Genomic DNA, 20691 nt, shown 5'->3' with positions numbered 1-20691 from the left:
CGCAAGCGGAAGTGGTAATATAAAATTACATACATTGAAACGAAACATAATAAAATCAGAATTTCAAGGTGTGTGCCCTTGGAGTTCCCGAGCGTTCGATGTAGTTATGCAAATATAACAATAAAATAAATGGGGCTATGATTGAATGAAAAATGAGGGATACATAAATCGTAAATCAAGAATTACCTTTTGATTTGATTTATTTTGAATATCCTTTGTTTGACCCGTTCACGCAAGGTTTCAATATAGAAGCCTTTAAAAGTTGCGTCCACACCCACCGAAATTTGGGATCCCCCAATCCTCTTTGCTAGAAAAACATTAGGGAGAAAAATACACACCAAGTGTGTATACAAAAGGGTCAGCCGAGAGATGGAGTTAGGGTGTAGGAAATTATTTTGTGTATTATGTATTTTTTCATTATTTATTCCAAATAACTAATACACATATATATACCTTGTATAGATGCATTAAAATATGTCTAGGTTCATTTAACCAGCTATAAGATAATAAAATCCTTTATTCAAAATAAATAATGACTAACATGGCTCTTTTCAAAAGATAATTTATTAGTCAATAATTTTCTTTTCTAATCATTTCTACCAACTTAATTAAGGGGCTTGGACCGATTTTAATTAATTCCTCGTACCTTCTCGGTGATTTGTGTGTGACTTTTTTGGTTCACCTTTAAGCTAGACTTGGGTAGTATCAAATACTATTATTAATTAAATTCAATTTAATTAATAATTCTTGATCAACCCTTGATCAAGAAAGCCCATCACTATGGGTGGCCGTCTAGCAACAGTCTATGGCACTAGAGACTATACAAATATCCATGTGAATTTTTAGGCTCTCAAGTCCATATTGTTATGGTCCTTCTGTTTACCATCTCCTGGCCTTAGTTTAGGGCATGAAATTGGGTGTCGGTTCCCATCCTATACTAGGCGTATATGATTAATACTTGAGATTGCGTTATGCCAAATTGCTCGACATAGTAACCTTTTTTTCCGATTCGATCAACGACTGTGCCCACATCTTTGGACAGTGTAGACGTATCTCCAAGTGCATATGAGATACCTCTGTCACATTTTGATAGGGAACGGATCCTCTTGTAGGGAACTCACCATCCTCACTACATACTTTGACTGCACTAGACAAGGCTTACGATGACCATGTCTGAGACACGATCACCACTCAAATAAATCTAAGATACAGTCATCGCATGCACGTGACTGTCATGATTCTCAAGCCTTAGACTACTCTCGTACTATCGAAGTCGAGGATTCGAGTATTACCAACTAAGCCTTCAAGGCTTCCTTTTAATAATCCCCACGAGTCAGTTCAATCGATTGCACACCTAGCCAATCGACCAACTATGATCACATAAACATTCCACATTTGTCGCTGATGAAACACGGCACTCATCAAATGAATGCGACTAATGCAAGTCTCAGTAGGACTCTCGATGCTAGTCTCGAGGCCCCTCGACTTGGAACTTTTCAAACCCAACCCTTGGCTGTTGGTTTCATGACCGCCATCCAATCCGCAGTCCAAGTGTTGCGTGGTTGTTGAAGTGGTCAGTGGGCATCTATTGTGATGTCAAAGCAGTGCTTGACGTAATTTGGTAAGCACAAGAGATACATGTGCCGAAGACATTGCTTAAATAAAAATTGCTTCAATGAATCTCAAAACCACCAATCCAATTGGCTTTTGGTCACCCATACCAACTATGTCCCACTTGACCTTAAAGCCAATTACTCATGTTTCCATATTAAATTGATTATGAGCAATCTACGATATTGGCTAGGTCTTATGGGTCTACTTTTTGTTTCTGCCGATTTTCTGCGGTCCAACCACACATTACATCTTCCTATCATCACTCAAAGCAGGTGATGGTATCTAAGATTTTTTCCTTGGGCTTGTGATTAGATCTCAGGCCTTTTTTCTTGTGCGTAGCACAGTTGTCATCCTCTAAGGTGACTACTGGTGCGGCTATGCTAGGTAGCATACCCAACAATCGGATGTTGTTTTTCGATCCTAACCATTTTCCAATTATAACTTTAAAATTGCCATACATTTTACCACTTGGAACTTTTCCAATACAACCACATTATCATAAATCTAGAATGTACGTTCGTTTTGAGATTAAATATTATTCATATGATCTTGGAAGCTACTATCACTACAGCCATCCAGAATATATTCTCCAGTAATGTGCGTCAAAAGACCTTCTTCAATCCTTATTCAGGTATCAAAGACAGCCCTTCAACAGTTGTATGTTGTCTCGTCAGTGCACACTCGATATCTATTGTTATGCTCAATAAACATAAGCAATATTGGGTTTAATGCACCGAACAACATTACATGCTGCTTACAGCAAAGACGTAGGGGATGTCAAACATCTAAGCCCTTTATCAATCCACTATGACTGAATCTTGGATAGCTTATCCCTAAATAGGAATCCAATTCCCATTATGGAGAATTTTTTGAACAATGTTCATAATTTAGACTTCCATAGACGTCTTTCTATCATTCAAAATGATTGAGACATTCTAACATCTAAATCACTTGGAATACAATTGAGCTCGCAGTGACCTTCCACCTTATTTTTGATCAAGTCATGTACCTCATGATCTTGTCAAAACAAGTATGTAGGACGCTCAAACCTAGTTTCAACTCCATAGCAAATTTTATGCCTCCACGCCTTTATCCAGATCAATGTCCTACATCGCTTCTCCTTGTTCGATTTCAGAAATTCGTATGTATCGGGTAACTAGAGTTTTCTAATCGTCGTTTGGAGAACTTTAGATATGGTCAATAAAAGTTTCGATTACAAGTGATGTTTATATTATTCCATAATGAACATATATAAATCAGACTCCGGCTCCAATTTTCCTCCCACTAGGCCTTTGACTTGTGCAGGACCATTCCTCATACTTAAGACTTCTGTAGGACATAGGTTTTTCATTCTATATGAAGTATGCTGTCTTGATTGCGACTTAAGAAAACACCATGTTTTACAACTGGACGATTTTTCAAAAGTTCATATCCAGCGGCCCAACTAGTTCAGTGAAGCACCGATAGAACCATGTCCAATCAAGGTTCAATTTCCCCCTTACCAGAGATAGTTCAACATCGTCTCTTCCGAAGAAATTTCACTGAATGAGAATTTCATTCTCATTTTAAGATGTTTCAAGAACTACCACTAAATAAGCATCATCTTGATCACATCGAGGGGTTTGTCCCGATAACCAGTTTGGTTCTCCACCTCAAGACTAATTTCTCCAAACTTTCTAGAAGTTCTTGAGCTTGTGAACCCTCTACTTGCATTTGTGTATTTAGTAACTTACAGATGTCCATTTTGGATCCAATCCAATAGATCGTTTTTTATATGCATTCTTTGGCCCACAAAGTGCTTTCACGGCTTTCTTCCTTCTCCAAAGGATCCACAAGTTAGTAAACTCATATCATCTATTACTAGACTCTTTGAATCTACCAACCTAATCATTCTATCTAGAGGGATATGGCCTTAGCTTATGCATGCCATTCTCTGTAAGTTATGTTCTTGACCATCCATTTTAGTTATTTGTTTTGTGCATGCATACTCCAATTATGCAGTACGATAATAACTCATTGATCAATTTTTGTAGTCTAATTTGTCCAATTGAGTAACGACTTCATCACGTTGGGTTACATAATCGTATACTATTTTGAGATGAATACTATTAGCTAAGTGTATTTAGTCTTATTGTTTTTCTAGTAATGGCCTAGCTATTCCTTAGCTTTAAGACTACTTGACTTAGTGTTCTATTCCCTTTCATTTCTGCAAATCATTTGCGGAAATGCGTTTCAAGAGCAAGTGTGTAACACTTGGGAATAAGAATAGTAATCATGTTTTCTCAACAAATGACATAGTTGGGTGAAGGGGAGTTCACAACACTCCCTCTTCTAATGCCTTTTGGCAATTTTATGCAAACATCATAAGTTAATTTTTACTGCCAAACCATTATTCCATTTTTCTTCTACCCTCGCCCATCAAGGCGACAGGAGCACTGAAAATGCTTTCAATGGCTGACTTAACTTCATCCTTCTTTCTCATTTGGCGTCTGTCTCCTTTGCCTTTCGCTTTTGAGGTTGAAGCCTCCAAATTCAATACCGACGGTGCAGATTCTTCAATCGCTGCCTCGTATTGGTTCGACCATTTTATCAACTCATGAAATGGTCTTCTTAAGCCCATTTAGTGTTTTTGATAAACACGTCGAAGGAGGGATGAAGGGACCGAAGGATTACATCAATGTACATCTACTTTAAACATCAACATTGGGGTCTCAGAGCTTCTCCATAGGGAATTGCATCTTAGCCCAATGTTTGTGTACAGACGACCTCTAGTCATCTAGGTTGCAAAAAATACTTTGGCTCCCATTGGTATGGACCAAAATTGGAAAAAAATAGAAAGTGATAGGACCTGTTTTGCAAGTCTAGTAAGATAAAGAACTAATATGCCAAAATTCAAAAAATATAGGACAAAAAATTTGTTCCAGCGAAAATTGACCATTGGGATTATTTTCTTATTCAAATTGCAACATCTCTAAATTTTCTTATTCTTCACACTTGCAAAAGTTTTGGTTACATTTTCATTCTAACTATTTTCATTCTTTGTAGTATTTTGGTCCATAGTGGTGGTGTGCACGGCGGACACTATTATGCTTTCATAAGGCCAACTCTATCGAACCAGTGGTATTGAGTTAGCAATGGAATTTAATCCATAAAAAATTTCATTTCTATATTTGTAAATGTTCTTTAGCTTTGTATAGTCTGAGAAGCTTAAACTTAACGAGCTTCATTTGACACACAATGTTTTTATTAGGCCATTAACTAATATTTTTTAGGAAAAAACTTATTTCACTTCCTACAAGTTAGCCTCTTTGCGATTTTGGTACACTATTAATTTTTTTATGAAATAAATTTAATAGAATTAAGGCTTGGCATGCAAGTTGCAAACTTTTTGGAGTTATGGAATGGAAGATGGTGATTTCAAAAATAATGGGACCAGATATTGCCAAAGAGGAAGTTGTGAGACGTAAGGAAAAATAGCATTTTTGGTCCCATATGTTCGGGCCTTTTTCACTTTGTCCCATTTATTACGATTTTCTTACATTGTATCCCATGATTTGAAAATTTTCTCAATTTTAGTCCTTGAGTACATTTTTCGTACAATAATTAATGGAACCCTCATAATCCCCCTTAAAAACCTTCTAACAACTTCATTAATTATTTGACGAAAAAGTATGATGAGGACTAAAAATAAGAAAATTTTGAACTTATGGGTTGCAATGTGAGAGAATCACAACAAATGGGACTATTTGTAAAAGGCCCAAACATATGGGACCAAAAATTCTATTTTCTCGAGATGTAAAAATGCAAGTTTTCTGCTTTTAGCAATAGATTACATGTAGATCTCTCGTTGCAAAGTACATAAAGAAAATCATTCTGAATGGTTTCAGGTATAAATTCGATGATGAACGAGTGACAAAAGAAGACATAATAAAGGCTTTAGACGAGCTTTATGGAGGTAAAGAAGAAGTAAGATTTCCTTTTTTTTTTCCTACTTTTGTTAAAACTTGTTGATACTTTCTTACCATTTCATTTATGTCTTAACAGCATGTAATGACGACAAATCTAGATAATGCCCCCCTCAAGTTTACGAGGCAGTCTAATGTCCATATGCTGGTGTACATACGTGAAAGTGACAAGGATAAAACACTGTGCAACATTGATGACAGAGATATTTCTCAGCATCTTAAGGTTTGATAAAAAATCAACTCAAGTCATTTTTACTTTTATAAAAGAAACTTAGAGGGTGTTTGGCTATGTTTAATTGAAACATCTTATGCTTCTAGATCTTATAAGATATTTTAAGATTTTATAGATATTTATTCTTATTTTAAAAATAAATTCTTAAATTAATTGGATAAATATGATGCTTGAGCTTGGATGACATTACAGTGTTAGACATAATAAGCTTTTGGATTAATTATATTTTGTCATCCGCACTATAGCCATTTTTATACATTGGCATCTAAACTCTTTTTGTGTTAACTTACCATCTTAACTTTACAAAATTTTACACTTTGCTATTTATAACTATTTCTCAACCAAGTTTTTTATTGAATAAAACATCACATGCAGTGCGCATGTAATGTTTAAGGGGTTATGTGATGTGATATTTTTCACATATGCACAACATGCAATGTTCTTCCTGCATAAAATCAATAAAAGGATGATCATATATGGCAAAGTACTAATTTCTTCTACGTAGTTGTTGTTGTTGTTATTCTTGTTGTTACTTGTACTATGTCATGAAAATAGCATGTTTCATCCAGTAAGTTAGTAATTTTAACCATTTAGCATTCTACTATTCATTAAATATCCATAATGTAATTAAAGTTGTACTAGATGTTGGGAAAATAATATTTTTCGTATCGTAATTTAGGGTCTTTCTACTTTTTGTCTCATTGGTTATGGAATTCTCACTTTTGTCCCTGTAACTTATGAGAAGTAATACTTTTGGTCTCATTACACCTTTCTGTTAGATATTTTAATGAAAACACGTGGTCGTTGGGCCTTTACACTTTTGGTCCCTTGGTTACATGACTCTCAGTTTAGTCTGAACATAAAAATACAGCACTTTTGTTCCCATGCACTTGACTATTCATGTAGTTTTTTTCGTTAATTATCTAATAAAAATGTATCATGAGACTAAAAGTGCTAAGTTTTGAAAGTTAGTAACCAAAAGTGATAGTCGCATAAACAATGGGAACAAAAGTGGATGGCTTTATTTTATGGGAAGAAAAATGTTATTTTCCCATACTTGTACTATGTTCGTATTAGCTAAAATAGAAGATGATTGACAGGAAGAGATTGCCAGAGAATTTCTTGCACCAGTGTACTTCCAGCGTTTCTGGCTATGGGGAAAGGGCCAAAATAAAACTCATCGTCCTAATCGGTCATTGACACTCCTAGAGCAGTCCTATACCATAAACATCTTATGCTTCTTAATTATATTTTTTATCACTTTTGCCACATCATTATGCAGTTTTTCGTAATTGTGTTCACATTGGATTTTCTACTCCTATTGCATCTTCTATTTAGTTTCACATATATATTTTAACGTGTATAAAAACTTTTCCCTAGATAAGATTAATAACATAATCTTTATACACGTGATATGTATATGTGAAACAAAATTGAACATGCAACAAGAATTATAATAGAAAATGTAGTTCGAGTCGTGTTGGGTAATATATAGCATTAGCTTCGTGTTTTCTATTTTCTTTTGGGTAATTGTAAGGGTATGAGTTCGACAAAATTTTAAGATTCAAACTCAAGTTCGGGCTCGACATAACTTGAAAAGGAAAAACTAAATTCGAACTCAATGTTATTTATTAAGAAAATTTAAAATTTTCATTTGGAAGATAACTTTAAAACATTAATGTATTTAACAATATTTATTCGACATATTACACAAACAAAAGAAAGATTTACCTTATGTTTAATCATAAAAATATTTTTATATATATGCATTTTTTTAATCAAAAGTAGTTAATAAATTATGGAAGTATAATGGCAATCATTAGTTATGAAAGTATAATAGCAATTAATATGAAATTGAATTTATAATAATATTTAAATAGTTTTACTAATCGATTATTAAAAAATATAAAATTTTAAAAACTTCTTACTTATGCTAATTATAGAAAATAGATTAGTTTAGTTAGCAAAGATGTGTAAAGATATGTAAATATTTATACATAACTTGCAAATTTACATATTTTAATAAAGTATAAAACATATAAAGATCTTCAGTATTTCTTGGAATTTTTCATTACTATAAAGAAGATTATCTTACAAATGTTTTTTGTTCTGAATTAGTTACATAACAAAAATGTTTAATAATATAAATATATATGTAATTGAAAAGGTAATTTTCTAAAAATAAAACCAAACTGATTATGAAATAATTAAGATACTGCTAAAGCAATTTAAATTATTATTTTGTTAATTATGTAAAATAAAATAGAACAAGTAGTATTATATCTCAATGTGTACAACAACATAAAAAATACTAAATCATTTGTTAATCATAACTTTAGTAAATATATAAGTTAAATTATCAGATTACTTTATAGAATTCAAAAAATAAGATATTCATTAAACGCAATTCTAATATATTTTACATTATAGTATTAAATATGTATTTATTTAGGGATAATTAGACTGCCTTTTCTTTCAGTTTAGTATAATTATACATAGACTTTATGTGATTTGAAAAATTACATCTAGTATTTCTGATTTTATTTTCATCTAACAAATAGTTCTTCCCGTTAGTCAAAATTCACCAAATGTGTTGATATTAGCAAAACAAAATTGAATAAAAATCCAGATATACCTTTGATTGACTTAGTAATGATGTATTGTAGGTCAAATAATTTTTTTCTACTTAAACTGCTCTTATACATCTTCACGCACGCTAATGCATGTGAGAAGGTATATCTTCACCCTTATAAAGATTGTTTTGCTAGGAAACATTTGTTTGACCTGCAATAAGTAGTAAGTCAGTCGCGGATAAATATAATTTTCCATTCCAATATCTTTTACTAATATATAAGAAAATTCTATGAATTTTGACTAATAGAGGGATTAAATTATTGAATGAAAATAAAAGATATTATTACTGAATGTAATTTTTTAAACTACAGACAGTTTATGCACAATTACATCAATTTTGAATGAAGGATTGTATAATCATTCCATTTATATAAAATGTCTGTAAAACGAAAAATATATAAGTATTAAAAAAAAAGAGTAAACTTGCAGATAGAAACATATGTGGAAGGTGTGATTAGAGTTTGTTGATTGGCTCTGCTTTTGATCTTGATCGACAGCGTTTCCACTTCGGAGTTACTTACATGGGTACTAAATTGAAGACACTTAACATTTTGAATGTCAGCCATATGATTGTATGAACATTTCAGATTGTTATATGATTGTAGGTCAGCCATTTAAAGAGGATATCAAGTAACAATCCTAATGATGACAAATAGAGTGTGCACAGGTAATTCATGATAATTCCAAATGTATGCAGTAAATGAGCTTTGAAGGCCTTTCCTTACATCATTGGTCTTATTAAATTTTTGTACTATGATTAAGAATTTGCACGCCGGCCCTCTCCCTGATAAAGAAAGTGATGACATTTTATTGTTCTTTAAGCTTTATGAGACTGAGAAAGGGGAGTTAAGGTATTTTTCTTGTTCCCTTGATTCCCATGAGGTTCTATGTGGAGAAAATATGTATAGAAAAGATAGACACGAGTACTTCCCTGAAAAGTAAAGATAAAAGAAAGGTATTTGTCTTTAATCTATTCCCATTTCTTACCAGATATGCTGCAGACTTTTTGTCAAGAGCTATGACAAGCCATCAGATATTCTGGAGAAGTTAAATCAACTTGCAGACTATGCTACTGATGAAGACATAGAACTCTTCGAGATTTTTTCCAACATAAAAATGAAAGAGATAGTATTTGCTTATTTCTACATCCTGGTAACAACCCTAATATATTGTTGTTAGCTGCAACTTAAAATGAAACCCACATGCAACTGTTTTCATTAAATGGCGCTATTATTTCATCTGTCAAATATCATGGAGATGAACATAACTCATGTTACATGTAATTTCTTTACAAGGACTTAAAAATTGCTATGCATATGGAATACAATGCACATATCCATTTTAAATGGTGAAGATATCTTTCATAAAATGCGCATATACTGTTTAAATGTTGAAGATATCTTTCACAAAATGCCCAAATATATTTTAAATGGTGAAGATATCTTGTGTTTTTTGCTTCTCAGGAGATAAAGTTTGAGCCCACAGTCATGTGTGTATACATTGACACGAGGTATATGAAATCACAAGCACAAGTATCTTGTCAGGACATAAATTGTATTTTGATAACTTTCCGATTTCTTTTATTGCAGCTAGACAATGGGGACATTGTCTGGTATCAAAAGTCACTGCCTGCTCAAACAAGGAAGCTATTTCATTGCCCGGATATTCCATCTTTCCTTGAATACTAGCATAGCCTTCAAGTACATTTTCATAAATATTGTGTTCATATTAATTAGTAATATTTATCTATGTGCATTTGCATCTTAGGTAGAATCACTATATTGTAGTTACAAGATATATGTTTCACGTTTCATATTTCATTCTTATGTTGATCGTGTTGCTGGACTGTGGGAATATCTTTTCCTAAAGTATCAAACATAATCTATATTGGTCTAACTTGGACCTTTTCAGCATATAGATCATTTTGATAGCTCATTAATGTTTTTCGAAATTGCCTCTTGCACAACTAGCAGTTCTTCATATTTGAGCTTTTCTTTAATGTAAACACATCAGTCAGAAGATGTCCAATCCTATTCTTCTGTTCCCCCTGGTTGCTTGTTGTTGAATTGCATATCGAGGAAGACACAGAAGGCAAAAAAAATTTTGTAGGAAGAGGAGTTCTTCATTTCTGCAGACTGTCTCTGTAAATTTTCTGTTACAATAAAAATGATGACTCTCCTGACTTATATATATACCTTCCACGTAAGCTAACTGCCAATGTAACAAACTAACGATATGGGCAATGAGCTGGCCCAATGACAATTCGAACAAATCACAAGGCAGGCCACATAAGTAATAGAACAAACAAAATAAAGAAGACGTTTTTCCTAAATGCTACTTAATTAAAACGTCTCATCTATCATCCAAAATGCCAATGTCTGCGTCTACTTCCTCAAGCTACTGTTGTTGCTGTTTTAGCTGTTGTTGCTGCTCAGATTGCTGCTGCAAATGGAGATGATCAACTTCAACACTTGTTTTGTAGTAATATTTAAGTATGTGGGGTGTTTCCTATTTATTCTTTGACCTTGAACCAAAATATCTTTTGAAGGAGGTTTCATTTGATGAGACTGAAAACCATGTACAAGTTTCAACTTTATTGCAATTTTTTGGTTATTCAAATTTAGTGAAATATGAAACCTCTCGTACTTTCCTCCCTCCATACCTAGACATGGATGAGCATGCAAGTCAAGCTGACTTCTTTCTCAACCTTCCTCCCTCCAAAGCTAAATATGGGAGAGCATGCACATCATGCTTACTACTTTTTCAGTTTCCTCCCTCTGGAGTTAGATGCGAATGAGCATGTACGTCACACTTACACCATCTAGACCTAGATGCGGATTACCATGCAAGACAAGCTCACTTTTTTCTAACCTTACTCCCCCTGAACTTAGATGCGGATGAGCATGCACGTCACACTTACTCCATGTCTTCCTCCCTCCAAACCTAGATGTGGATGAGCATTTACGACAAGCTCAGGTTCCTCCCTCCAGACCTAGATGCGGATAAGCATTTACGTCAAGCTCACTTCATGTCTTCCTCTCTCCCGACGTAGATGCGAATGTGCATTTATGTCAAAACTCACTTTATACGTTCCTCCATTTGGACCTAGGTGCAGATGAGCATGCACGTGCATACTTCCTTCTAACCTTGAAAGTATATCTCTAATAGATGTTGTTCTTGTTATTCTTTCAAATAGTTACTTCTCGCTCAAATTCTCTTCTATAGGTTCCCTTTGTAGTGTAATATCAATAGTTATTTATAATTTTTTATACTTCATATAGTAGCTTTGCATTGAAAACCATATCTCTAGCTGTCTCGAGTTTAGGCTTATCCAATATCCCGCGCCTAGAAAATGAATTGTTATGTTTTTACTTGAATTGTATACTTAAAAATAGCAATAAGACGGCTAACACAGATGAGACTCATATTTGCCACATTGGATCATGCTATTGCAAGCACCCTATGCTACAAATCTCTTAAGATGAACAACCCATTTATTTTGCACTGCCATATTAGACATTTGCGTTATTGCTTGCTTTCGAACTTATCTTTTATTTTTCTCTACGTGTTTCTCCTCCTTGAGATAGTTCCTTTTATCACAGGCTCAGTGATGTGCTGCATATTGACTATTGTATAAGCTACCTAAAGATAGCGTAGTTAAATTACTTTCCTAGCCCATATTATTTGTTTCATAAAAACGTTTTACCTATTCAAGTATTTGGAAATCTGATGCAATTATTCGCTTATGATTATAGAAAATAGAAAACATGTACAATGACTCTCCAAGAAAGCATGATTCATTGTGGAGTATAATGTTATATTATCCAATGATGTTGTTGGATTTTTTAGTCCATGCCCCCCCCCCCCCAACTTGGATGGCAACCCGCTTGCTGCCTGGCCCATTACCTGACCTAACACTTCTTCTACTTAACCATAAATTACTACTTAACACTATTCTTCCACTATTCAGCCAATGCCTCATCCTCTCCCTCCTTTCTATCTCTGGTTTTGTTCCTCTCAAGTTTTCAATGCTCTTGAAAATCTCTCATCATTTCACCTCTTTCTATCTCTTTTCTCTGTGTTCTATCTATGTATATATATATTGGGCTTTTATAGTTTTAAAGAGATAGAACAACAACAAAGCTAAAACTCTTTTTCGTGAAATACTATGTCAGAATATTTGCTGAGTGTCAAACAAACTTCTTAGTGGAATTTTGAGTGATTCTAAATGAAGCCTAACTGGTCTCTTTGTGGATCTTTGTGTCTTGGTGGCTTTGTGGGTTTTTTGCAACCATGAGGGTTGCCGGCCGCTAGTGGCGCTTGGGCATTCGGTTGCCAGATCTGGCTCCTGAGCCGGTTACTTTACTGCTTTCCATATTGCTATTTTTCTATTATTCTTTCTTTATTCATTGATCTGAAATTATTGTATAAGGGTTTTCAAATCCACCATTATCTCAGTAGCTATTGTTTTATTTGGGTTCATCACTTTGTGGATAAATACCCAACAGATCTCATAATATTATCTTCCTTGATTCTTTTAAATTCCTCGCTCTTTCTATTTCTCCCTCTCTTGCTCATTGTTTCTCGTTATCTTATTGTGACGCCTATGTTTGTGTGTTTTGTTGCTCTTCGACTTCTCTTTTATTTTCTCTCTTTGCATTTCTCCTCCTTGAAATGGTCTCTTTTATCATATAGTCGATGTTGTGCCTCATATTGACTATTGTATACGTTAATTGCCTGAACAAAGCATAATTAATTACTTTCCTAACCCGTATTATTTGTTTCATGACAAAAGGTTTTACCTATTGAAATATTTTGGTATTTGATGATATTATTTGCTTAAAAATATACAAAATATAAAATTTGTACATTGTCACCTCCGAGAAACAATCAATCATATCGGAGTATAATATTATCGAGTGATCTCATCATATTATCTTCCATGACTCTTTAAAATTTTTTCTCTTTCTCTTGCACCTGGTCTTGATTCCCATTATCTTAGTGTGCATGTGCGTGTGCACACCTGGACACTTTTAGTTACTCAATGTACCCCATTTATAACATCTATTTCCTTTTAGGTGACCGCAAAATAATGGTTCTAAATCTAAAAGTATTCTTTTTCCCCGTAACTACCTTCTTGTTAAGGCAATAATGTGATGCTTCTAACTTTCATCTAATATATCCTGACCTTTTTTGGTTTGTAATTCTGCAGGTTATCCACTTTCGCTCGTTGGAAAGGCCGAAAAAGGATGAATTTTGTTTACAACTGTGAGTTCAATAAAAAACAGACTTTTAATTCTAGAGTGTAATTTCCTATGTTGTGATTGGTAATATTGATCCACTTAACGCTGCTATTCAAATTTCACTAATTGTGAAGGTCAAAGCTTGATTCATATGATGAAGTTGTTAAGAGAGTAGCGAACCAACTCGGAGTTGATGATCTGTCCAAACTACGGCTTACATCACACAATATCTACTCTCAGCGACCAAAAGCTCATCCTATAAGATATCGAGAAGTAGAAAACTTGTTAGAGATGCTGCTGCATCACGATCAAGTACGCATTCATACAACTCTAAGACGGGGTTCATTTGATGAGGGTGTGAAACTAACAAAGCATTAATTTCTTGTTCAGCATTCTGATATTCTGTACTTTGAAGTAGTGGATATACCGCTGCCAGAATTGCAAGAGTTGAGAATCCTCAAACTAGCTTTCAGCTATGCGGCAAATTCTGAAGTGTGTATTCATTCATAATTGGACTTTATGCTCCTATACAAGTGCATACATATATATTTAGCAAACATTAAATATCTTATTTGTTTTACATAGATAGCTGGAAACTCACAGTATTAGGTTGCCAAAAGAAAGCACTGTGGGTGATGTGCTTGAGCATCTCAAGGAGAAGGTAATATAGCAGACAAGTTATTACCGGGAGTATGTGTGTGTGTGTTCTTAGAATTCTAAGATTTTTCGCATAACATAGCGTTATATGATTTTTAACTATTGCAATGTTTACATTAAACAGGTGAAACTTTCTCATCCAAATGCAGAGCTTAGGTTGTTGGAAGTATTATCGCACAAGATCTATAAGGTCCTAAATTATTGCATCTTCTTTTTGTTTCATTCATTACTTTTGTAGTATTAATACCAAAATAATATTCTTCTAAACTTTTACTTAATAATCCAACTTAAATAGTTAAATTCAATTTATTTTACACTAAAAAATCTGGTATGGGTTGACTAGACACAAATTAGACATGTCGGAGATATGCACTTTGACTTGGAAGTTGAGTCTTAGTACTTGCTAGGTTTTTGTATTTTGCCCATGTGGTCTTCACTTAGTAAATTGTATATTGTGTTTCTAAATGGATGCTAGAAATTCCTTATGTCTAGCCTTCTATGCTAATTTTTTTAAGTTGTTGAACTTTACGAGCAATAAATGACAATCGTTGGACTTTACGAGCAGAGGAGGTCTATTTCTATCTCTATACATATGTGTGTCTATGTATATGAATGCTTTCATTTTTCAGGTGATACACATAACAAAAAATATCTTGCTAATTGCTTCCATGTTAGTACTGTGTCTTTGATAAGCTACGACATTTTTTCCTTTAAATTGGCTTCCCCATATGTTCATCTTTAATATCAACAATTTCTCCACTTTTATAATTTCTCATTACAGATTCCAGAGGAAGAGAAATTTCTTGGCCCAAGTAAATGGTTGATTCGTGTTTGTCACTTCATGCATGAGGATGCTCCAAACCAAACGGTAGTATTTTCAGTTCGTTACTTCATAGTTTTCCTCAGACATTTGTACTCGTTCTACCTCTCTATTTCAACTGCAAGTGCATCTCTTTCATTTTCTTCCTTTTAAATCTTATATATTCATTTTGCTTCTGGCAGCCAATTAAAACTATTGGCGAGCTATTTTTATTGATGATCAATGATGGTGAAACTTTGTCTCGTATCAAGGTTCGTGTGCAGAACAAGTTGCAAGTATGAGATGAGGAATTTTCGAAGGTATTCCAGCCCGAGCCTAATTGTTACAATCACTTTAAATGAAGATGATGGTATGATACTTATGTGGTTAGGCATGCTACAACTTCTACTTTCTGCTTGAATCTTCTCGATTTTATGCAGTGGAGATTTGCTTTTGTGTAGCATAGTCAAGCTGAATACCTGGAGGACTTAGATACTTTGTTCGACCATTTCCATATCTCACTCACTCTCTCACACAGACACACTCTGTGACAATATTTATATGCAGATGCACTTAAATTTCATAATATGTTTTGACTCTACAGAGAAGCAGTATTTGTGTTTCTTGGGAGCAATATCTTGGATTGGAACACGTTAACAATACGCCTAGAAGGCTCCAGTAGCAAATCATGTAATCTATACCTTGTTTTATTTTCATTTTTTTTTAATAAATTTGATGTTGTTGCTCGATGTTGATAATCTTGCCGAAAGTTTTGCAGAAAACCTAACACTATGTTTGGTTTTATTTTTAACTTGTTTTGATGTGTTTTGTGGAGATATAGAGGGAAAAACAAAGATAAATAAGTATGTGTTAGAGATAGTGTATATGTTTGGATTTGTTTTTGGAGATAATATAAAATAGGTATGGTATATTGGCATATTTTGAAAAAAAAAACAAATGAGGGACTATTTCAAAACATCTAAAAAAACCACCAAAACTTTCAAAACAAATCAAGGCAAACATTGTCCATGTTTCGGCCCATGTCGGAGATGAAGCAAAATTGAAACCAAATATTATGTAAATAAGTTGATTGCTATATTATGAGCCCTGACCCTTACGTGCAAAGAGAAAACTTAATATGGCATGCTATAGAACAGAAGACATACCTTAGTTGCTCTAAAAACAAAAATAAGGCATGCAACATACTAAGTTTACGAATTCATGACATATATTTGTTTTATATCTGCAGTTGCAGTGATATGTTTGTGTTTTCTATAAGAATAGTTCTAACTAAGATCTGCAATGACCTCATCTCTTCAGTATCGCACCTCACATAACAAGCCTTTGAGGATATATAATTAGGAGTGTGGCCGTCAGTGGGGTCCTTACATAGCCAGATCATGAAAAATCATAAGTAAAATATAGGGGAAAATGCAAGCAACCCCTTATGATATCACAAATGAGCAAATTACCCCCTTATGAAAAAACAAATAGCGAGTTGACTCGCCATAATTTTTCTAGTACACCTGTTTGTGTCTTTTGTTGTAAGGGAGTAGTACTCCTTGTTTAATGTTACTCATTTGTAAGGGAGTAGTGCTCCTTGTTTATGACTTTGTAAGAAATTCTAGGGAGGTATCTCTCCCAACTGTAACTATTTTGTGCATTTTAATATAGAAGGACTGGGGACTCCGAAAAGCTCCCCCAAGCTCTAGGTTGTTTTTGCTAAAAAAAAAAAATACCGATTTACCTCTCTGTAATTTTTAAAATACAACAATTTACCTCCCTATGTTTTTCAAAATGAAACAATTTACCTCCCTATATAAGGACGTAAATTGCTTCATTTTAAAAAGTATAGGGGGATAAATTGCTATAGTTTTTTCATAGAGAGTAATGTGCTCATCTTCAATATCACATTTGTCAATGTTGAGAGTGTAATATACATAGAATGGACAGTGAGGATCGTATTCTAGATTCGTTGTATGAGTTGTATATAATACTTGTAATTATTAATTATACTTGGCTTCATGTGCATTACTGTTGGGAGATTGTCTATTTTTTTTATTGTATATATTGAAATATATATACATAGAGAAAAAGATCCGAATAGTCCTTTATTTATGCCTTAAAATCATTTTGGTCCTTTAACTTTGATAATATTAGTTTTAGTCCTATATCTTTCCCTTTTGCTTAAATTCGGTCCTTCAGCCAATTTTATTACCCTTTTGCCCTTCTTTTGGTAATAAAGCGTAATAGTACATTTTAATGCTCTAAAAATGGCTCAACATGCTTCCGAATTAAATTAAGACCCCATAAATTCGTACCTTGCTTTGACCGCTCTATTTTCGGGTTTTCCAAGTCCTCGGTTTTACGGACTTCCTCCAACCATACTGCCGCAGCAGATCGTTCGCACGCACTTAGCTCCTTCAGTAACAAAACAGACAACCCTATTTCGTTTCCTACCTTAGGGCGTAAAAGGGAGTCCAATACTGGGACTTAATAGAATTTTGGACAAACCGGTTGAACAGAAGCCTTACTTTTATTGAAGAAATATATAGAATATTACATAGATATTATTCCTCCGTTGGAGGAGACAACTATTTGGCCTCTCATAGTGTAGAGGACTTGACTTTTTGGGAATCCCACATAAACTAAAAGATTAAAACTCTACAAAAGATTAAAAGGACTTAGTATTCTAATGCTTTGAAGAGTAGGAGAAGCTTTCTGATGCTTTCTTCTACTTTATTGCATCTTTATTTATAGGCGTCTGTGGACTTCAAATTCGGATTCCCAACTTGTTTTTGTGATGAGGTCATTGCATTTGTCATCTCCTCGTGATTCCCAGTTGTTGGCCTAATGGTTTGTCGGTCACATGCTTTCCAGTTGGCTTCCTGCTTTGCTAACTGTTGGCCTTTGTCGTTTTCTGCCGACAGTGTTATCCTTGCCTTTTTATATTTTTTGATTTTTACTTCTTTTTTGTAGAAATTTTCTTTTTCCCTTATCCTGGTCTGGTTCGGGTTTATTTCGTGTGACCCGAAATTTTTTCCCGAACAAGGACTTTTCTTGTGTTTCACAGCAAGGGCATAAATGATTATGTCATTGCCCAACATGCAACATGTTGCACGTCTTCATATAGGTTGCTTCAGTCGCAGGCAGCTTATTTTCCCAGATTAACATCCTCTTCTTTTAAAATAAGCTTTCTGCGAACTATGTGCTCTTTCATGTCATGTAGTTTAACAGGAACAATCTATTCATTTTGTTTGAGAAAATCTTGAATGGATACTTGACTTTGTCCATCTCTGTGAGACAGACCCGTAATCCCCAAGCTCTCCTAGTAGAGATACTATCTTCATTAATTGCTGATACATGGGGAGATTCTCCTAATGCAGATTTGATCTTATTGAAAGCTACTATATCTGGCCTCTGCAGCTTCATAAAATGGAATGCTGGATGAGACCCCTTTCCTGCAATTTCTGGAGCTACTGATACAAATTTTAACTCCAGAACATCGCCTCTCTTTAAGTGGGGGTTTTTTGCCATGAATAAAAAACTGCCCCACTAATCCACTCCGGAAGTTTAGATATCTCCGAAAAGCTTGGGGACATAGTATGAACTGAACCAAGAGCTCCAAAATCATACCAAACCCGGACATCTTCTGGTTTCGGTCCCTCTAACATCCAGACCCTGTTATATTTTCTGGATATTTCGATAATGGTCTTTCTTGGGTTCACTCCTTTGCGAGAAATTAATTTTTTCCATATTCGCTGATATTCCTTCCAAGCAGAAGAAGATGTCAATTCGTTAGTATTAGCCTTAGAGGTGCCTGTCATTGGTCTAAGGCTAATCTCTTCCTCCTTAACCCCGGAGGTGCTGGGTTAACTTGAACCCACAGGAGTTTGCACTTCTTGTGACTTAGCCAGAGTCCGGTGATGGCCTTGTGCAATCGGTACTTGAATTCGATGCTACAGGTGTAGAGCCCTATACTCTAAAGGAATGTTTTGAGTCATGCTCCCTCAATTCGTGAGTCATCCCCGAACGTGCACAGTGTCTAGATCAGCTCTTTGATTATGTCCGGCAACTTAGGCATTAACCTCGAGGTTTTCCCGGAGGTGCTTGAGTCTCAACATGATGGAGTTTGCTTCAGCTGCCTCCATCTCTCATCAGGAAATCTGCAAGAATATTTTAATGAGATTTTATAACAACAATATTATAATAATAATATTGGCATTCATCTTGCCATCTTAATACAAGCTTTCTCTATTTTCGATTCTAATTTATTTTTTAAGAAAGCCTTAACATTAGTATTATCAACTTTTAAAGTAATTCTTTAGCAAGTAAAATAAAAGGCCATTCTTAAGAGCTTTTCAAACCGCAAAGAATTCTTTCTTGTTAATATGCAAAACTATTCTGAGAACAACCCTCCTATGTATCTACAAGGTTCTTCCCCTATAGTTGTCTCTTCATGAGCACTTCTGTCCATCTGTAATTCTGTGTAGACTACCAATTCATCCTCGTCCTCTGGTATAGCAAGCTTTGGCAAGTTACTGCAATCCTGTTTCAACTCACGAACCCTTTTTGTGTGGATTTCTTCCCGTTTCCACTTTGAACTCTCTGTTTCTTTCAAGGGTGGTCGGAAATCCTTTCTGTATCTTGCAAGATCCTTAATGAAGATACCTGCAAAATTAATAACTCCCAAGAAGCTCTGCAAATGCTTCTTGTCTTTGAGTACGTTTGGAAAATTGCGGATTTTCTCCACTATATGGTCCTATAACTCAATCCCTATTTCGTCAATAAGAATTCCTATAAATTTAATTTTATTGATAGCTATAGTAGCCTTCTTTTCAGAAAGTACTAGACCTTTTTTATGGCATGCGTCAGAAAATATTTCAAGATATTTGATATGTTCTTTCATATTTTTAGATGCAATCAATATGTCATCAATATAGACAAACATGAATTCAAGATAATCTTTAAAAATATTATCCATCTTTCTTTAGATCTTTTCTTTTGAAATCTTGATGAAGGACTAAGACTCTACTAAAATCTTGGTCTGCTTGGTTGTATGCAATCCTAGGATGAATGTCAAACATTAATTTCCCTGCATACAAATTACCTATCATTGTTCCAAGACAATCGTCTCTTAGGTTATTGATTTTTCTATCACTTATTGATAAATATATTTCTGAATCAATTCCTTCCTTAAAGGTTGCTTTAATTACGATTTCAATAGTTCCTATGTGGATCCATTTCATAGAAATAGCTACGTCTTCTCTAAGCTTACTTAATTCTTTAAGGATTTTTCTTCAGGGATTAGTTGCATTTTCATCACATTACCAGTAAGGTCCATAGGTATAGAAAAAACTCCTGAACTTACTTTGTAGATTATGTGATGCTTCTTTTAGTTCTGTCCTATTTGGTTCAGGGCTTTCCCAATTCTTCCAATCCTAAATCCATTAGTTGAAGTTGGAATCTTGTCGCATGATTCTTTCCATGGTTTTATTTGACACCATCATTCTAGAAAAGAACCCTGATAGGCTTTTTTGGAAGTTT

General features: G+C 34.4%; 1 pseudogene; it reads left to right on the top strand.

Moving 5' to 3' along the window:
• The first annotated feature begins 5015 nt into the window (after nt 1–5015).
• Nucleotides 5016–15826, top strand: LOC105179283 (ubiquitin C-terminal hydrolase 13-like; annotated as a pseudogene).
• The last annotated feature ends 4865 nt before the right edge of the window (nt 15827–20691 follow it).

Source organism: Sesamum indicum, linkage group LG13 (assembly GCF_026168435.1).
Source record: "Sesamum indicum cultivar Baizhima isolate 11 linkage group LG13, ASM2616843v1, whole genome shotgun sequence".
Classification (NCBI taxonomy): Eukaryota; Viridiplantae; Streptophyta; class Magnoliopsida; order Lamiales; family Pedaliaceae; genus Sesamum; species Sesamum indicum.
The sequence above is the reverse complement of the archived record's forward strand: the minus strand, read 5'-3'. Positions and strand labels throughout refer to the sequence as shown.